This window comes from Lathyrus oleraceus, chromosome 7 (assembly GCF_024323335.1).
Source record: "Lathyrus oleraceus cultivar Zhongwan6 chromosome 7, CAAS_Psat_ZW6_1.0, whole genome shotgun sequence".
In the NCBI taxonomy this organism is placed as follows: Eukaryota; Viridiplantae; Streptophyta; class Magnoliopsida; order Fabales; family Fabaceae; genus Lathyrus; species Lathyrus oleraceus.
The window spans coordinates 109,098,665-109,117,903 of NC_066585.1; the positions used below are offsets into that span (position 1 = coordinate 109,098,665).

General features: G+C 31.2%; 1 long non-coding RNA gene, 3 other non-coding genes and 1 pseudogene across 4 annotated transcripts in view; all 5 read right to left on the reverse strand.

The window, feature by feature from the left end:
- The window catches only part of LOC127108045 (uncharacterized), a 98,921-nt gene that overhangs the window by 74,704 nt on the left and 4,978 nt on the right, over positions 1–19,239 (reverse strand). The window lies entirely within an intron of this gene.
- Positions 10,590–10,785, reverse strand: LOC127109723 (U2 spliceosomal RNA). The gene has a single exon (XR_007796991.1). It is a non-coding gene; the product is annotated as a U2 spliceosomal RNA (small nuclear RNA).
- Positions 12,604–12,763, reverse strand: LOC127109138 (U1 spliceosomal RNA). The gene has a single exon (XR_007796539.1). It is a non-coding gene; the product is annotated as a U1 spliceosomal RNA (small nuclear RNA).
- Positions 15,741–15,935, reverse strand: LOC127109724 (U2 spliceosomal RNA). Its single transcript, XR_007796992.1, has one exon. It is a non-coding gene; the product is annotated as a U2 spliceosomal RNA (small nuclear RNA).
- LOC127109447 (uncharacterized) lies at positions 17,391–17,540 on the reverse strand (annotated as a pseudogene).

Consider the following 19,239-nt stretch of genomic DNA (forward strand, 5'->3'; position numbering starts at 1 on the left):
TAATAAAAGTAAATAAATTAATATTTGATAAATATGTTATAAAAACATTATTTTTTATTTTATTCATATAGTTTATTTTTTTAATCTACAAGAATTCTTTAACTAAAGTGTGTAATTCAATAGTTTTTTTCAATTAATAAATATTCAACTATAGATTTGGTTCATGTGATCTAGTAGAAAGATAGGACCTAAGTCAGAAAATTGACTAACTACGACTTTATTAGTCACAAGTGAAAGTGAAGTCTTGTTGTAGTTCATGTGATCCATATATAAGATAGACTAGGGGTGTTCGCAATGTGATTTGGGCGGTTTTAACGATAAAGATCATCTGAATCGTAAGATAAAAAAGTATGCGGTTTGGTTTGGTTTGGTTGACTTTTAGAAACCTGACCAAACCAAATTAATGCGGTTTGGATGGTTCGGTTGGTTGGGTTTTTTACAATATTTTTATTGAGTCATACATACACCTATAGAGAACAACATAACTTTGTGTTTAGTCATTCATACATTATTAAATAACACCAAAACTCATCATATTGAGACAAAAAGTTCTAATTCAATATGCAAAAAATAAGATTAGACAAAAATGGAATAAAAAACATATATAAAATAGTAGCATAGAATAAAATCAAAGACATTATAATAAAAGATAAAAAAACATATGATATGTGAGATTAAGAGAAGATGAAAAAAAGGACATAAGAGATGGGAGATTGAGAAGAAAGGTGCCATAAAAACATAATTGGAAGAGAAAATAGTAAAATAAAAGATGAAAAGAAAGAACATAAGAGATGACATATTATAGTAGAATATGTGAGACATACATGACAAAGTAGATAAGAAGAATATACGATACTATTAGGAGAGATTTAAGAATGTTGAAATTGAAACTCTAAGTGCGAGTAAGAGAAAATCTTTTGTAATTCTAAGGTGCATACTAGGTTTGAGTTTTGGGTTGCATGTGAAGTTTCGGTTGTAACATAATGCGATTTGGTTTGCTTTAGTTTGGTTTGCAAAATACAAACTGCAAACAAAACCAAACCGCTAAAATAAACCATTGTGATAAAAACAAACTAGTCGGTGTTCGACTAATCGCAATTAAAGTCTTTGTAGTTCATTAGATTGAGAAGAAAGTTAAGACCATTATCATAAAACAAAATGTGACCAATTAAATATGATCAGATGAAAGCGGGAGTAATACAATTTTATAAATTTCTTACATATAAAATAATTGTTGAATAAATAATAAATTAAAAAATATTTATAAATACATATCCAATATATTTAATATATCTAAGGTGTTACAATATTATACTTATCAGAAACTATAAAAAAAATCTCAAAATGATTCATTATAGAATTATAAAAATAGGTTAAAAAATATAAATATATAAAATTTGGTGGGTAAAGGGAATTGAGAGAGATGTCAGTCTCAAACACTCTTGTTTCCATAAATTTATTCAAAGAGTTGAAAACAAAAATCAAATGTTTTCAGCTTAACAACAATACTTCCGTTAGTAGTTACTCAAAAACCCAAATTATTTTATTCAAGTAACCATTTTTCTTATGCTTTCTCAAAAACTCAATTTGTCATCTTCAAGTTTAGGGTATGTTTGAATTGATTTCTTTCCGTTGATATGTACTAGCGTATCCCGTGTTTCTATGTTGTTTTCATCTTTTTTTACAAGCTCTCCCTAATAGTTTATAAAAATAGTTTATAATTTTAGGAAAATAGTTTAAATTTAATTTATTTCTTGTTATAGAGAATAGCTTATAACATAATTATTTTTATCAGAATCCTTTAATTAAATTGTTTATTACTCGCCTGTATATTTAAATAGGAAATAAAGGATACGTGACTTTATTCTTTTAAAGACAATAAACATGACAAAAACATAACAACATGTTTTGATTGCAATATGTTAATCAATATTTTGTACCTTTCCTACACTCACTTTATTCTCTTTTATAAGTAAAATTTGACTTTTACATTCATCGAATAATTAATGTACATAATTTATATATAATCTAAATAAATTATTTAATAAATGAACTTAAAATTATAAAATTTCTTATAGAAAAATAGAGGGAGTACTTTTGGTCAACTGCTACTTGATTGAATCCTTACATGCCTATGGCTGTAACACCGGCCATACATCATTTTTAGATTTCAGTGTTATAACTTAGTAAAACTAGTTGGGGAGTGCCGAGTACAAAGTAAGTCATTTAAAAAGTCATGTTCAAACTTAATATTATGTGGATAAGGAATCCTCCAATTATATCATTCCTACTTATTGCTGTAATTTTATTACTACTACGATTTTTATTAGGTCCTGAAGTAATGATGGTGCAACGCGTCCACGTTGCATATTGTCGCTCACACATTTTTTTACTGTTTCAAAAAGGAAAAAAGAGGAAAAATAGGGGGTTCAATTACTAAGATCTTGAAGTGACGCCTAAGAGCGATTTTGGAGCTTTTGGAGACCATTGAAGCCATTTGAGAGTTTCTTCTTCAATAAATTTGTATGTCATTTGAATCTATACTATTGGTATTGATTTAGTTCAACATTAGTAGCTAGGTTTCTCATTGATGGCGCCACTGTTTATTATAGAACCAAAATTGATTGTAGAATTGATGGTTGCGATGGACAACAACAATCCTGAGCCTCAGATGCGAAGAAGGAGGGAATGACATGCAAAGTTAACACTCAAGTACTCAAGTTAGTATGTGAAGGAGAAAAGTGAGTGAAATTTGAATTTGAAATTGTAATAACAACCTGCTATTCTCTATGAGGGTGGTGCGGGGAGTCGTTAGTTGTATCCTGACCTTGTATCTCTTATACTCTTCCATATGGTAGTTTCTTTGGACTATGAACAATTTTAAGTGAATCAATGCTCACTTCTGATCGCCGGTCCATGACCATTCTGGTCAGCCTAGAACAAAAATGAATAGTAATTTTATGCTATTTTTATATTATTATTTAATTTTTTACGTCATTCATTAATAGTGAATTATATTTTTTTTATGGTCGAGTGAGGTGACTCAACTTGTACGTGTTAGTTGAATTAAATAAATGTGTTTTGCTGGTTTAAGGTTCAATATTTGACGACAGTATTTATTTATATATTAATTTAAATAAACAATTGATTTTATAAATCAACAGTTTTTCTTAAAAAATATTATTTTTTTTTCAAAAATATTTGTTCACTTAAAAATTAAAATTTAAAAAGGTGAAGTTATGCGAATGATTAATATTCTCCTATGTTTTCATATTATTGTCAATTGATAAAAATATTTGTCACAAGCTTGCATAGATTTGGAAATATTTTTTTGTAAAGATTCAAAAAGGTGATATGGAAAACCATATAAAATAAATAAATAAATTAATAATGAATTGTTATTTTGTGTAATTGATCATTTTCTTAAATAAAAAATCTCAAAATAAATCTTTAATTGTAATTTTATTATATTATTATTATTTCTTTAAGTGGTACTCTTTGATTAATATTTCTTTACACATTTTTATAATTATAATAAAAGTAAATAAATCAATATTTGATAAATATGTTATAAAAAACATAATTTTTATTTTATTCATATATTTCATTTTTTAATTTATATGAATTATTTAACTAAAGAGTGTAACTCGATATATTTTTTTTCATTTAATAGATATTCTACTATAGATTTGGTTCATTATGATCTAAGAGAAAGATAGGATATAAGTCAAAAAAATTAATTAACTATGATTTTATTAGTCACAAGTGAAGTCTTGTTGTACTTCATCGGATCCTTATATAAGATAGACTATCACAAGAAGTTAGGACCATTATCATAAAATAAACCCTGACAAATTGAATATCATCAATTGAAAGGGGGAGTAAGTAACCGTTGAATAAATAATAAATTAAAAAATATTTAAAAATACATATTTAATATATTTAAAATGTTTAAGGTGTTACAATATTATACTTAAAAATTATTTATCAAAAAATCTAAAAAAAATCTAAAATAATTTGTTATAGAATTGTAAAAATAGATTTAAAAATCTAAATATATAAAATTTGGTGGGTAAAGAGAACTGAGAGAGTTGTTAGTCCCAGTCGCTCTTGTTTCCACAAATTTATTCAAAGAGCTAAAAACAAAAATCAAATGTGTTTAGCTTCGCACTCCCACTAGTAGTTACTCCAAAACCAAAAATTTCAAAACTATTCCTTTTCGTGGTTAAAGCTTCATTTGATGTTGGGTCAGGTGGTTGTTTGGTATATCTTTGCGATTAATAGTAGCATATCATCTTCAAGCTTAGAGTATGTTTGAATTGATTTATCTCAGTTTAACTATTTGATATGTACTAGCATATTTTGTGTTTATATGTTATTTTCAACTTTTCTTTTACATGTTATCCATCACAGTTTATAAAATAGCTTATAGTTTTATGAAAATAGTTTAAATTTAGTTTATCTCTTATTATAGAGAATAGCTTATAACACAAGCATTTTTATGAGAATCCCTTAATTAAATTGTTTATCTATACATGAACTTATTTGGCCAAGATTGAGCTTATGATTCCGAAGTTTTATATTGCATTAATATTTTTTACAAGAATCGCCTATTTAAATATATGTGACTTTAGTACTTTGAGATTAATGATATCATATCATGCTCAAAGCAAGTTCTTACAAGTAGCACTACCTTTAATAATGCATTATAAGCTTTTCCAATAATCCATTTAACTACTTAAATGACTTTTCACCTACACTAATGGATAAATATTCACATTCATTATAATGATCATCAATCTCAAGATTTTGAATATGACTTTGTTACACTTTTGGTCTATATTGTTTGAGATATGACTGAATCAATATGTTCAACATTGTCGTATCCCAAAATGTGTCCTCCCCTTTTCACTTTTCATCTGACCCATGACTTAAGATTCATCTTCATTCATATGCATCATGTATTCACATTAACACAATTACATAGATTCAAAGCTGGTGGTAATTAAAACTAGGGTTTTACCTGAGTATTGGAGTGTGGTTCATCATATGGGAGAAAATCCTACACCTTGAGGTCTTGGCTTAAAGTGGGATCATGGTGTCTCTTTGTACCTAAACCCTAATTTTAGGAGGTCATTGGGTTTGGGCTTGTTGTTTGAGTTATGGTGTTTTGTTTTAGCTTGCAACCCTAATTTTCTGGGTCCATGCCGTTGATGGTTCTTTGATTGTTAATCTGATCATCCTAGTCCATTTTGCTTGACATTTGTGCTTCAATGATGATGCTTGCTTTACCACTTTGGAAATCATGACTTATCTATTGACTTTGAAACCCTAGTTTTTAGGGAGCATTTTCTTGAGTGTGCTTTGGGAGCCTCGGTGTTTGTTTATTTGTCCTTATACATATGATTGGTCTGGTAGACTTAAACCCTACTAGTCAATAGTGGTTGATGGTAGTTTTATTCATGGTTAATTACTTCATTTCTTATAGTGCATTCACTAATTCATGGTGCATAGTTTCCATGTTCCATTGATTTATTGTTGAATACGGTCATTGATTCGGGATACACTGGACCAAGTTTATTTGTCCCCATACAAGCCCATGGTTCAACCAAATATCTTGGATTCAAACTTGATTCTTGAAAGTAGGACATCATTTTTCATTTTTATTCAAATCATTCATTACACTTCATTCAAAATTGTCCATACACATTCCAATTCAAATCAATGGCATTCAAACATTCATTTTATTTCCCAAATGATATTCAATACCATTCAAAAACTTTTCATTTATTAACACGTTCATGTTCAAATTTATTACACCTTCAAAGTTCCATAATTTCCCATTAATCTACATTTCAGACAACATTCAATTACACTTCATTACAAATATTAAATTTCCATTACAATTATGAATAATCCAACATTTCCAAATGTACACTCAAATCCATTTCCAAATTCACAAAATTACATTCAGACATCCCAAATTAACATTCCATAAGATCATTTCAAATTGATCTTCAAGTCTATTCCATTCTTCAAGCTTGATTCCACTTTTCCAAATTAAACCTTGCACTATTCCAATTTCAAATTAACAATCAAAATCCATAACAAAATCAACTGACTTTTCATATCAATTTCTATCACATGGTTCCACTTTCGTATATAGCAATTTCACGTTAAGTTTAACTTCTAGCAGTAGCCAAAACTAACACATACACTTCCTAACAACCTCGACACTGATATACCAAGCCATGTGCAAGCTTAATAAGGCATAAACTTACCACATCCTGCTGCAGCTAAGGCCTTGTTTGACCATCACCATAATGCCCTCCGACATCGAACGATCACCACCTGCAGCAACAAAATCCTCTCAAAATGTTCAGAGCAGCCCGTATAAAACGTGACAAATTGGAGCTAGAAGCTCATCTCAGCATGACCGACAATTTATAATTAAATTAACAGCTAAAACAAATGGAATAAATAGTTAATTAACAACCAGTTAACAAAGACCATCTCGCACGAGGGGGTTCAATTCACATGAGCGGGTACCATATAATTCCAATAGTTCATTGGCAGAATTACAAATCAGTTTCAAATTTAATGTAAAATTTAAGGTATGTCAGTCTTTTGGATTCTATGAGGGATCCCTTTCCTCCCTAGCGATTTTCCTTCCTTGGTTTTCTTGGATATATTGACTCAATTTTTTTTATCAATTTCTTGATGGTGTCTTTGAGATGAATGCAATCGTTTATGTTTTATGTCCATAAATTTTGATTAGGTACCTATATCTTTAAATAAATTTTAATTGATTTTAAAATAAACTATTATAAAAAAGTGACATAAAATTTAATAAACTAATGGTACTGAAATAAAATTTTATAATATTCTCATAATTTAGACAAAAAATTAATATAGTAATACACTCCTACAATCCTATGCCTAACTTATTAGTACTAAACAAAAATTTAATCAATTACCACCCCATTAATAAGATAATACAAATCATTAAATAATTAGCTTAAAAATAATAATATAAATGATTATAGATTAATTAAAAATCACCTAAAAAATATAAAAATTTCCCGGGTAAAGATGAAGCTCTTTTCTTCCAGAAACCTTTTTTCTGTTATAGTTTCTCAAAAACCCATTTCTGAAAATCAAAAGCATTTTTTTTTTGTGGTTAAAGCTTCATCTGAAGCATCGAAAGATGAAGAGTATGAGGTAGGGATGTTGTAACTTATATCGTCTTCAACATAGTTATTTGAATTAAAGGCTTAGGGTTTCTTTGGATTCTATTTGAATATGACTGTTTCGAAGGGTTTATGGAAACTATATATATCACATTTTCACAAGTTGTTTTCAGCTGATTTCGACACACTCTCCATCATAGCCTATTAATTAGCTAATAATTTCGATAATAACTGTTTGATTTTAGTTTACTTTTTGTTATAGAGAATAGCTTATACATAAGCATTTTATGATAAAGGTCTTGATTAAGTTGTTTATCCAAATAAGGCCTTATTTGATCAAGGTTAAGCTTATGATTGTGGTCACTACTGCATTTCCATGTGGGGTTACAACCGTTTTCATTCTTCAATCTTGTAAGGAAAAGAGAATTGAATGAGCGTTGGGAAAATGATTTGAGAGAAGGCTTACGACTATACAAGTAAGACTCCCCCGACTCAGAAAATCGTTTTCTTTCTGCCCTTAACAGTTTTCCTTCATTTATCTTATCCATGGCATTTCAGAATTGAAGTATTTTGTTTAATCTTCTATAGAGATTAAGTACTGTTATTTCACATATAACATTATTGGGCATTCTACGAGATTTGGTTTACAACATATAATCATGTAAACATACAAAAACCATAATGTTGTGCTGGATTAAGAAAATATTTAATATTTTCCCTTTATTATTCAATTGCATATTAAAATAAGAAATAAAGGATTGGTGATTTTGTTCTTGTAACGACAAGATAGACATGACATTTTTATATGAAATTGTAATCTGCAACACCTAGTTTGAGGCAAAAAAAAAGCTTTAATTTCAAAGCATCCAATTTGCCAGGACTATATCTAGATTAGAATGACAAGAATTAATGGTATCTTCCTGATAATCCTAATGTACGTTACTTTCCTGTTTAAATTCCTAAGGAATGTGAAGTACGAGGCAGCATTAGAGAAATTTGAGTCAGTTTTGGGAACAAAATTAGAGCCTAATGAAGCAGCAGTGGCAGGTAATAATGTTGCTTGTTGTTACTCTCAAGCTGGCCGTGTTTTTGTTGGTCTTTTCGTCACTTACCTAATTCCTTTGATTCTTACTTCATTTTAACATACTATGGCCATATCAGGTTTTGAACTCCCACGCTGCAAACAATGTTCCCACATCCACAATTGCCATGGTGCAACAACAACAACATCAAGTTGCACAGATGTATCCACAAGTTCATCTTTCACATTATGCTAATCGTATGCCCCTATCGTCAGTTTCTATCTCCAGTCTATGTACCACACATGGCTGTGCCGGGATACTCAAACAGTGCTCCCTATCCTCATCCTACGAATGGAAACTATGTATTGATGCCTAGAGGCGGTTCCCATCTTAATGCCAATAACCTTAAATACGGAGTTCAACAGTTCAAACCTGTTCCTGCTGGAAATCCTACAGGATTTGGAAACTTTGCTAACCCAGCAGGGTATGCCATGTTAGCTCCTGGCGTGGTTAGTGGTGCGTCGGGTCTAGAAGATTCATCTCGAGTCAAATACAAAGATAATCTCTATGTCCCAAATTTTCAGGTATTTTACGACATTTACAAATTGTATGTACTGCATTCCGGTCATTGGTTTTGGATCATTTTTTTGAGTGTCCAGTAATTCCTTTATATATGTAGTTTAAATCCCTCAACCACATCTTTTCAATGATTAGTGTTATAACATGTCAAAAGTAGTTGGGGAGTGCCGAGTACAAAGTAAGCCATTTGAGAAACCTTTTCAACCGCATCTTTCAATGATTAGTTTTATAACATGTTCCATCTTAATAGTATGTACTATACAAATTTATATCCTTTAAGTCACACATTGGCTACAATATTACACATGCAAGTGTTTATAAATGTCTGACATGCTAGTTTGTTTGCCGAGCTGAGTAGCGCCAGCTTGTGACCCATGTGGGGGCACCAAGGTGATGGAACATGGCTAAGGCTTAATAGGTTGGTCTGGTGGTTGCACCATGTTGGCCTGCCCGCTCCAAGTTGCGAGTTGACCCATGGGACTTGTGCGAAGGCACGGGTATTGTGTGTCTTAGACAGGAGGGTACAGCGTGAGGCTGGTTTCACAGAGCAACGAACACTTCCTACTCCTGACAGTGGAGGGATCACGGGCCACTGCTTCCTCAGTCCACAACATCTGTCGAGCCTAGCCTCTGGACCATTACTTTTTTGGTTCTATGGAGGCCTAATTTGGATGTTTGAGATTAACTGAATCGAAATGTTCAACATCCACAGTGCTATTTTTGTTGGAAATAAAGATTCATGTGTTGAGAAAATTCCAAAAATTTCAATAAATTCTGATTTGAATATTTGTGATAAAGATCATGGTCATTGAAGAATTCTCTTTGGTTATAAATATGTAAGGTTGTTGGTTGTTGTTATCCTCATCGTCGTGGTTTTGATGTGTAGAAACTTTAGGATTCGAAGAGCAAACAAGTTACAAAAATGTCAAAAGGAACTAAAAAAACAACAACATCTTTTCACCAAGTGGATACTGATGCTAATGTAATAGTCATTTGGATGAAGATTGCATGGGAGGTGCAACTGGGATTTTCTATTTGCACCATGAATGTTCTCCACCTGTTATTCATAGCAGCATCTAGTTTGATGAAGATTGTGAGGCAAAAATTGTCACACATGGTTATATTGCTCCAGGTATGTTTTGATAATGCTTTCAATAAGAAATTTCAGTAAACTATTTTTAGTTTTAAAAATATCTCATGTTTTATTTATATAATCATTATTTGTGACATCTTATTATAAGCATTTGTGGATTCAAACCCCTTGTAATAAGGAAATCCCTCATCTCACCCAGTCATACAAAATTGTAGAATTAATTATTAGATGGTATGCATTTAGATTTTGTAATCGAATCTGTTATACAAGGTTGGATGTGAGGCATCAGATCTTGATCATATGCTCCAAGATGCATGACTCTGTCCATTGTGCGATTTCATATTTACAAGAAATACAAATCCAAAATTGCATTCTGGAACTACAAATGCAGCATAAAAGTATTGAGGTATCTACAACATTGTATTGGTCGTATTTCTCAAGTCACATGCTTTTTATTGGCTTGGGATTATGCATTGAATCCGTTTCCTTATTTTCACAGAGTACTTTTTGGATTCAATTGGGATTTGCATGTCTAGCCTTGGAACTTCTAAAAAATGTGTATGTTTTAACTTAAATTTCTTTGATTTAAAATCATCAAGATCCTTAATTTACATAATACTACATCGTAAGATATTATCCAATATACAATATAGTAAAAGTATAACAGTTAGGAGAAATGAAGAACATAAATTTGAACTAGGTTTGGTGGGGTGTGCCAAGCCAATGCAATAGTGCAATACAAAGGTGACACACAAGAGACCCAATAGCAAGCTATTGTAGTGTACTCTCCCCCTCAAGAAATAAATTTAATATCGTGTGAGTCAATGACTCACATATCAGATATTAAACTGATGAGAACAGATACTACACTTGATCTTAGCCAAAAGGCCGAGAAAGGTATGAGTTGAAAGACATGCTTATTATGTCTTTTATATCTGTCATAGTTTCTTCTTCTTTGCTAACTTGGTGATGTGGGACATTAATACAATAATTAGAAGTCTACTAGTGTTCTTGTCAACACAAGTTTGATGTAGCTTGCTCTTATGTAACATTAATTAAACCAAGAGGGAGATTCTATACTTCAAATTTATTTTCTACTCAAATTGATTTCATATATGCAAAGTTGACTGAATCCAGTGTTTTTTGAAATGCTATAAACAAAACCCATTTGTTCATAATTATGAAATACATCAAGACAACCAAGGAAGCTAAATGCATAAACACAGAAACAACCTTGGGTGTAAGCCTTTCTTAAGAGGGCCCATGGAGCCAAAAATTCAGTTAGTGATTAGACATCAAGACATTGACATACCCGAGCTTCGTTGTTTCGTGACTTGTTCGCTCCTCTTCAGTTTAGAGCAAGTTCTGCCATTGTTGAAAAATATTGACAGCAAAAACTACATTTTTATTAGTTTGATGACTTATAATGTTTCATTTTGTAGTACCGTGCTTAACAAAGGTTTTTGTGTGGAAAGATGCTTCTTTAAATGTTACCTGCCAATTCTTCTCCTTTTTTTTGTTGAATTGTTAGTTCGGTTGAAAACTATTTTTTATATAAAAATGAGAGTTACTTTTTGTGGCAGAAGAATCAAATTATTACAGCTTTAATTAACCAAAGTGTTAATTTTTTATTCAACTTGCACTGAATAACAACTTCATTGGTAAACTTTATTTAGCTATCTGTTTTTTAGCAGGTTTGTATCCCTTAGTGTTGAGGGACTCTTAGAGTTCCCGGGTAAAAGGAGTAGCAAATTGATAGAGTTGTCACTGACTCTTTTTATTCTTGTAAAGACAAGACGGACATGGCAATTTTATATGTAGTTTAATCTGCAATGTTTGTTTGAGACAGAAAAGGCTATAATTGCGAAGCATCCAATTTTTTAGGAGTATATCTAGATGGATTGAATGAATTAATGATATCTTCCTGATAATCCTAATGTCCATTACTTGTTTAAATTCCTAAGGAATGCTAAGTACGAGAAAGCATTATAGAAATCTGAGTCAGTTTTGGGAACAAAACCAGAGCTTGATGAAGCAGCAGTGGCAAGTTATAATGTGACTTGTTGTCACTCTAAGCTAAACCAGGTATATATGGTTGTTTACTTTACAAATTGTAAGTGCTGCATTCCATTACTCTGTCATTGGTTTTGGATCATTTTTTTAGGGTATTTAGTCTGTGTATAACTTTTTGAATAGATTAAATCACTCTCTATATATGTGGATTAAATCCCTCAACCGCATGTTTTCAATGATTAATGTTATAACATGTCAAAAATAGTTGGGGAGTCGAGTTCAAAGTAAGCCATTTAAAGAACCATGTTCCATCTTAATATTATACAAATTTATATCCATTAAGTCACACATTGCCAGAATATCCATTTAGACCCATATGGGAGCACCAAGGTGATGTGACCCATATGGGATAAGGCTTGACAATTTAGGATTGTGGCTGCACCATCCTGGCCGTGGAAGGATCAGACGTCTGCTGAGCCTGCCAATATATCCCACTTTGCCTTTAACACATTACGAGCAACTACTTTCCGAATTAAAATCTGCAACACACAACGTGACAGAACATGGCAGATTGGTTTGGTGGAGGCACCATCCTGGACTGTCACTTCTAAATTGAAAATAAACTTAGATTGATATGAAATATAAGAGATTACAATCTATATAATTATATAGGAGAAATTATTCCTCAAAATTTGATATTAGAATAGAGAGGGCCGCGCGAACGCAGGCCCCCACTGCAACAAATTATGATGTAGGTTCCACCACTTGGGTAGACCTTAGGATAGCACCCTCCTAAGTGCAATGGAGGTCACTCTCCTAGGCCATGGTCCTTCAAGATCAACCATTGACCCCATCCAGGTAAGTATGTTGCAATGTCGGTATTCAAGTTATTAATACTCTTGCTTCTCTCAATACCTTTCATATTCTTTCGATGTGGGACTCAACTACTATTAGTAGTTAGCAATGTACTTCCCACTCTATTTACTACTGCTTTTTTTTCTCCACTTGAAACCGACCAACTTCAAGCATTACAGGTTCACTTTGGCTCTTATTATTGGATTGGTTTTCGTTCCTTCTTACTTTTAGTTGAATCGAAAATTGGTATTTGCAATGAATTTTAACTTCCCTATTCATGTGTTTCATATTGAGATCTTTCATCAGCCGAATGAATACTAACTACCTTATTCTACTCCACTACATTATCATCAAACTATGTAAAAATTAACTCCGACTCCGACTTGTGTTGAAGTTGGTTTTTCGGTTGCGTATCATGTTTTGTCAGATGGTGCAGATGATTTCACCAAAGCAACTACAGTAAAAAAATTAGTTAATAATTTTATTAAAGAAAGTGATTAATTTAAGGTGGATCTTAGTACTTGGAATGCAGAAAGTGGGATTTAGCTTTGCTTTCTATACAGTGTCTCGGTAACTAAAGTTGGGGCGGAGCAAGCAGAAAGATGCAAAGCTATCTTGGAACCAATGTCTTTCCAGTCCAATAGTTTCTGCCAAGGTTAGGCACTGGTGCAAATTTAATTCTTAAGGTTGCTAACGCTATTAATTATAATCAATTTATTTAAATGGCTGGGGGTGTTTGACGTAGCAAACACCTTAAATTATAATGTAAAGAAGGGAAAGCCATTGGTTAACAATAAAGTATTTTCAATAAAGTAGAGAGAATTGTGTAGCTCAATATGTTTGTGTTAAGACTTAAAAGAGTTACAAGACCCATGTTCAAAATTGGGTGTTGGATAAAATACAAAGATAACTACATTTGTTTGTCTACAAAATAATAATTAGTATCCCAGAGATTTAAGAAGCACTTTCAATCTGTTATAAAAATGTTTGATGAATCAATGTCATCAAATCATTTCTTTGTGTTGCACAAGAAAGCATACATTTTAGCTGAAAGTATGATTCTGTCACATTTATTTTGTAGTTGCGTTTCATTTTTTACAAAATGCCCACGAAATGATAATTTATGAATATTCTCCATATACTGATTGAATGATAATTTATGGGGTTGGAATTGGTCATGTTGGAATTTTGTAGAAAGTCTTTGATGTATTTGTATTGTTACAGATTGATGGTGCTAAAAGGGTTGGTTATGAAAAAGTTGAATTGGACCTATAAATACTACTTTACTCTTTGGGAATCATCATACCCTTGAAGCCTATCTTATACTAAAGTTTTATTGATCTTGCAGACATCTGATCAAAGTAGGTTTCTAGGGTACGAGAAAGCATACATTTTAGCTGAGTATGATTCTGTCACATTATTTTTGCAGTAGTGTTTCATTTTTTACCAATTGTGGATGAATGATATTTTATGAATATTCTTCATATATTGATTTAATGATAATTTATTGGATTGGCGTTGCTCATGTTGGCTTTTTTTGTAGAAAGTCTTTGATGTATTTGTATTGTGATGGAGAGTGATGGTGCCAAAAGGTTAGTTATGAAAACTTGAAGCATTTTTATCCTATAGTTTTATTGATTCCAAATCGACTGAACCTTTGTAATGACTAGTTAAATGACATAAAACTTGGTCAAGCTATTTGTAGTGGACTCTCCTTTATGAGAATCCCTTAATTAAGTTGTTTATTATACATGAGCTTATTTTGTCAAGATTGAGCTTATGATTCTGGAGTTTTATATAGCATTAATATTTTTACAAGAATCGCCTCTTTGAATTAATGTGACTTTAGTACTTTGAGATTAATGCATTATAAGCTTTTCAAATAATCCATTTAGCTACTTAAATGACTTTTCATATACTATCATGACTAATGGCTAATAATCACATTCATTATAATGATCATTAATCTCAACATTTTGAATTTGACTTTGATACCTTTTGGTCCGTATTGTTTGAGATATGACTGAATCAATATGTTCAACATCGACACTTTTCTTTTTGTTGGACAAAGGTTCATGTGTTGAGAAAATCCCAACATCTGTAGTGCTAATTTTGGGACCGAAGTTTGGCCAACTGCGGAACATGTAAGAACAATGTACACAATTTGTCAATAAATGGGCCCGTGATTCATGAGAATGCAGAAAAGATATGGTTAGTTTATTTGTAATTTGTATGCATTTTAGCAATTATCCCTGATTCGCGAACCTTGGTTTCCATTTTTTCACAGGAAAGATAGAAATTAGTGGTGAGTTCACTGATAGGAGATCATCCGAGCTGAGAGTGAGCTTTGGTGTAGTAAGTTACAAAGTCAGCAAAATTCAAGGAAGTCTCATCATATTTAAACTACAAAATTCTAATTCTTAAATTTTCAATCCCTTTTTTATATAAGATATTTTATTTTCTAATGAAATATCTCACTACTGTATTTCCATGTGGGGTTACAACTGTGTTGGTTCCTTAATCTTGTAAAAAAAATCCAGATGCAAGACTACCTTGGTAAAAGAATTGAAAGATCGCCGGGAAAATGATTTGAGAGAAGGCTACGACTACACAAGTATAAACTCCCCTGACTCAGAAAATCATTGTCTTTTTGTCCTATTACATTTTTAACCGTTTTAATACTCCCTGACTCAGAAAAATATTGTCTTTTTGTCCTTATTACATTTTATTAACCGTTTTCCTTCATTTTCTTCATTCATCATTTATGAAATTTGGTTTGCAACATATAAACACATATACAAAAACTATAATGTTGTGCTGAAATTAAATAAATATTTCCTTATTTAAAAAATAGAGATAACTTTACTCATTTAGAAGGGACTCAAACTTTATAATAAAGAAAAGAGATTTTATTACCAAGATGTACAATATGTAAATTAAAATATAAATAAATTAGCAAGTAATTTAGAATATTGAACTAGGTTTGGTGGGGTGTGTGCCATGCTATTGCTAAAGTGCAACGCAAAAGCGACGCTTGAGAGACCCAATAGCAAGCTATTGAAGTGGACTCTCCCCTCAAGAAATAAATTTAATATCGTGTGGACCATTGGCCCACATATCAGATATTAAACTGATAAGAACAGATACTACACTTGATCTTAGCCAAAAGGCCGAGAAAGGTATGAGTTTAAATGCATGTTTGTTTTGTGCTTTATATTGACATGTATTATATTTCTTCCTTCACTAACCGAGGCGGGACTCTTATGCAGCAACTTGGAGACTACATTTCCCTCTCCTTAACTTAGAAAGGCATTAAGTCTCATGATTGCATACTTGCTAACATCTCAGAACACAAGCTGAGGATATCTATGCTCTCATTTCTTCCTCTTCATTCTAAATATTTTCACTTAGTAATTAAACATCAAGACATTATTCAATTATGATATGACAACCAAATTTTCTATACTAGTGTTCTTAAATGGTAGTTCGGTTGAAGTGAAACCATTTTATGTCCACGTGTTTATCATTTATTCAAACAAAATAATTTCTAACAATCTCTAGGGGCTGGTGATTTTATTTTGCGAATTTTCTGTTTAACATGCTCTGTCTGCTGCGATGGTTGGTGAAGTTTTCATATAATGATGAATTTTGAAAATGACTTTGGTACACTTTGAGGTTGTATGATCAAGTTATAGTCATGTGTACATTACATGAGGTGTCATTTTGTATATATAAACTTCAAAATCCTTTTTGAAAAGTAAAACAGTGTACTTTTGTTTGATCCATACTGATTAAGTCACCATATTTTGGGACTGAAACAAAATTCTTGATAATGATAATAAATTCTGATGCAAAACTGTCTTAAGGAAAAAACAATTGACAGAGCATCAGGATAATGATTTGAAAGAAGGCTTACTATTATACAAGTAAAACTACGAGACTCAAAATTGTTTTCTCTGTCCTTTTTTCATTTTTATGAATAGTTTTTCATTTATGAGTGGAAATATATTCTTTAACTGCAACATAATTAAGTGAAATTTCTTCTCTAGAATTGTTATTTCACATATATGATTATTGTGCATTTTAGGAATTTAGTTTTGCATTTCAACTTATAAACATGCATACATACAAAAATCATTGTGCTAGATTCAGTTAATCTTTTCCTTTTTTGCTTAATTGCTTATAAAATAAGGATTATAGGATTTGGACTTTGTCCTAGTAAATACAAGATATTATGCATGACAGAAAAGAAACAAAACATTTCATAAATAATTTGCAACACCTAGTTTGAGAGGAAAAAATACTTCAATTGCAAAGATAATAAATTGATGGTATCTTCCTGATAATCTCATAGTAGTTCATTATATTCCTGGAATAAATGGAGAAGGAATGCTAAGTACTAACAGGAAGCATCAGAAAAAATTGAGTCTGTTTGAAGAACAAAAACAGAACCTGACAAAGCAGTGACAAGTTATAATGTTGATTGTTGTTTTCTAAGCTAAACCAGGTATATATGTATGTTCACGCATTTCATCATTTTTTTTTGTATTTAGTCTTCGTATAACTTTCTAAATACATTTTATTCCTTACATTTAACTCTTTTTATATGTGTTTGGCTATTTCACCATCTCCTAAAACATGTAGAGAAATCAAAAGAAACTACAAATTATAATGTAGGTTCCACCACTTGGGTAGACCTTAGGATAGCACCCTTCCTAAGTGCAATGAAGGTCACTCCCTAGGCCATGGTCCTTCATGATCAACCATTTACCACATCCAGGTAAGTATGTTGCAAGGATGGTATTCAGTTCTTTAATACTCTTCTTATCCTAATACCTTTCACCTTCTTTCGATGTGGGATTCAAAACCAGTAGGCAATGTATTTCCTAATTTATGTAATATTGATCGACAAAAGTTGCACACTGATATTGATTGTTACGTGGAGTCAGAGATAGCAGAACACATGTTGACTAAACTACGACTTTATTAGTCACAAGTGAAAGTGAAGTCTTGTTGTAGTTCATGTGATTCCTATATAAGATAGACTAGGGGTGTTCGCAATGTGATTTGGGCGGTTTTAACGATAAAGATCATCTGAATCGTAAGATAAAAAAGTATGCGGTTCGGTTTGGTTTGGTTGACTTTTAGAAACCTGACCAAACCAAATTAATGCGGTTTGGATGGTTCGGTTGGTTGGGTTTTTTTACAATATTTTTATTGAGTCATACATACCCCTAGAGAACAACATAACTTTGTGTTTAGTCATTCATGCATTATTTAAATAACATCAAAACTCATCATATTGAGACAAAAAGTTCTAATTCAATATGCAAAAAAATAAGATTAGACAAAAATGGAATAAAAAACATATATAAAAGGTGCATAGAATAAATCAAAGACATTATAATAAAGATAAAAAAACATATGAGATATGAGATTAAGAGAAGATGAAAGAAAGGACATAAGAGGGAGATTGAGAAGAAAGGTGCCATAAAAACATAATTGGAAGAGAAAATAGTAAAATAAAAGATGAAAAGAAAGAACATAAGAGATGACATATTATAGTAGAATATGTGAAACATACATGACAAAGTAGATAAGAAGAATATACGATCTATTAGGAGAGATTTAAGATGTTGAAATTGAAACTCTAAGTGCGAGTAAGAGAAAATCTTTTAATTCTAAGGTGCATACTAGGTTTGAGTTTGGGTTGCATGTGAAGTTTGGGTTGTAACATAATGCTTGTTTGCTTTAGTTTAGTTTTGCAAAATACAAACTGCAAACAAAACCAAACCGCTAAAATAAACCATTGTGATAAAAACAAACTAGTCGGTGTTCGACTAATCGCAATTAAAGTCTTTGTAGTTCATTAGATTGAGAGAAAGTTAAGACCATTATCATAAACAAAAGGTGACCAATTAAATATGATCAGATGAAAGCGGGGGTAATACAATTTTATAAATTCTTACATATAAAATAATTGTTGAATAAATAATAAATTAAAAATTTAAAAATACATATCCAATATATTAAAATACTAAGGTGTACAATATTATACTTATCAGAAACTATAAAAAATCTCAAAATGATTCATTATTAGAATTATAAAAATAGGTTTAAAAATATAAATATATAAAATTTGGTGGATAAAGGGAATTGAGAGAGCTATCAGTCTCAAACACTCTTGTTTCCTAAATTTATTCAAAGAGTGAAAATAAAAATCAAATGTTTTCAGCTAACAAACAATCTTCCGTTAGTAGTTACTCAAAAAACCCAAATTATTTTATTCAAGTAACCCTTTTCTTATACTTTCTCAAAAAACTCAATTTGTATGTTTGAATTGATTTCTTTCAGTTGAATGTACTAGCGTATCCTGGGTTTCTATGTTGTTTTCATCTTTTTTACATGCTCTCCCTAATAGTTTATAAAATAGTTTATAATTTTAGGAAAATAGTTTAAATTTAATTTATGTCTTGTTATAGAGAAT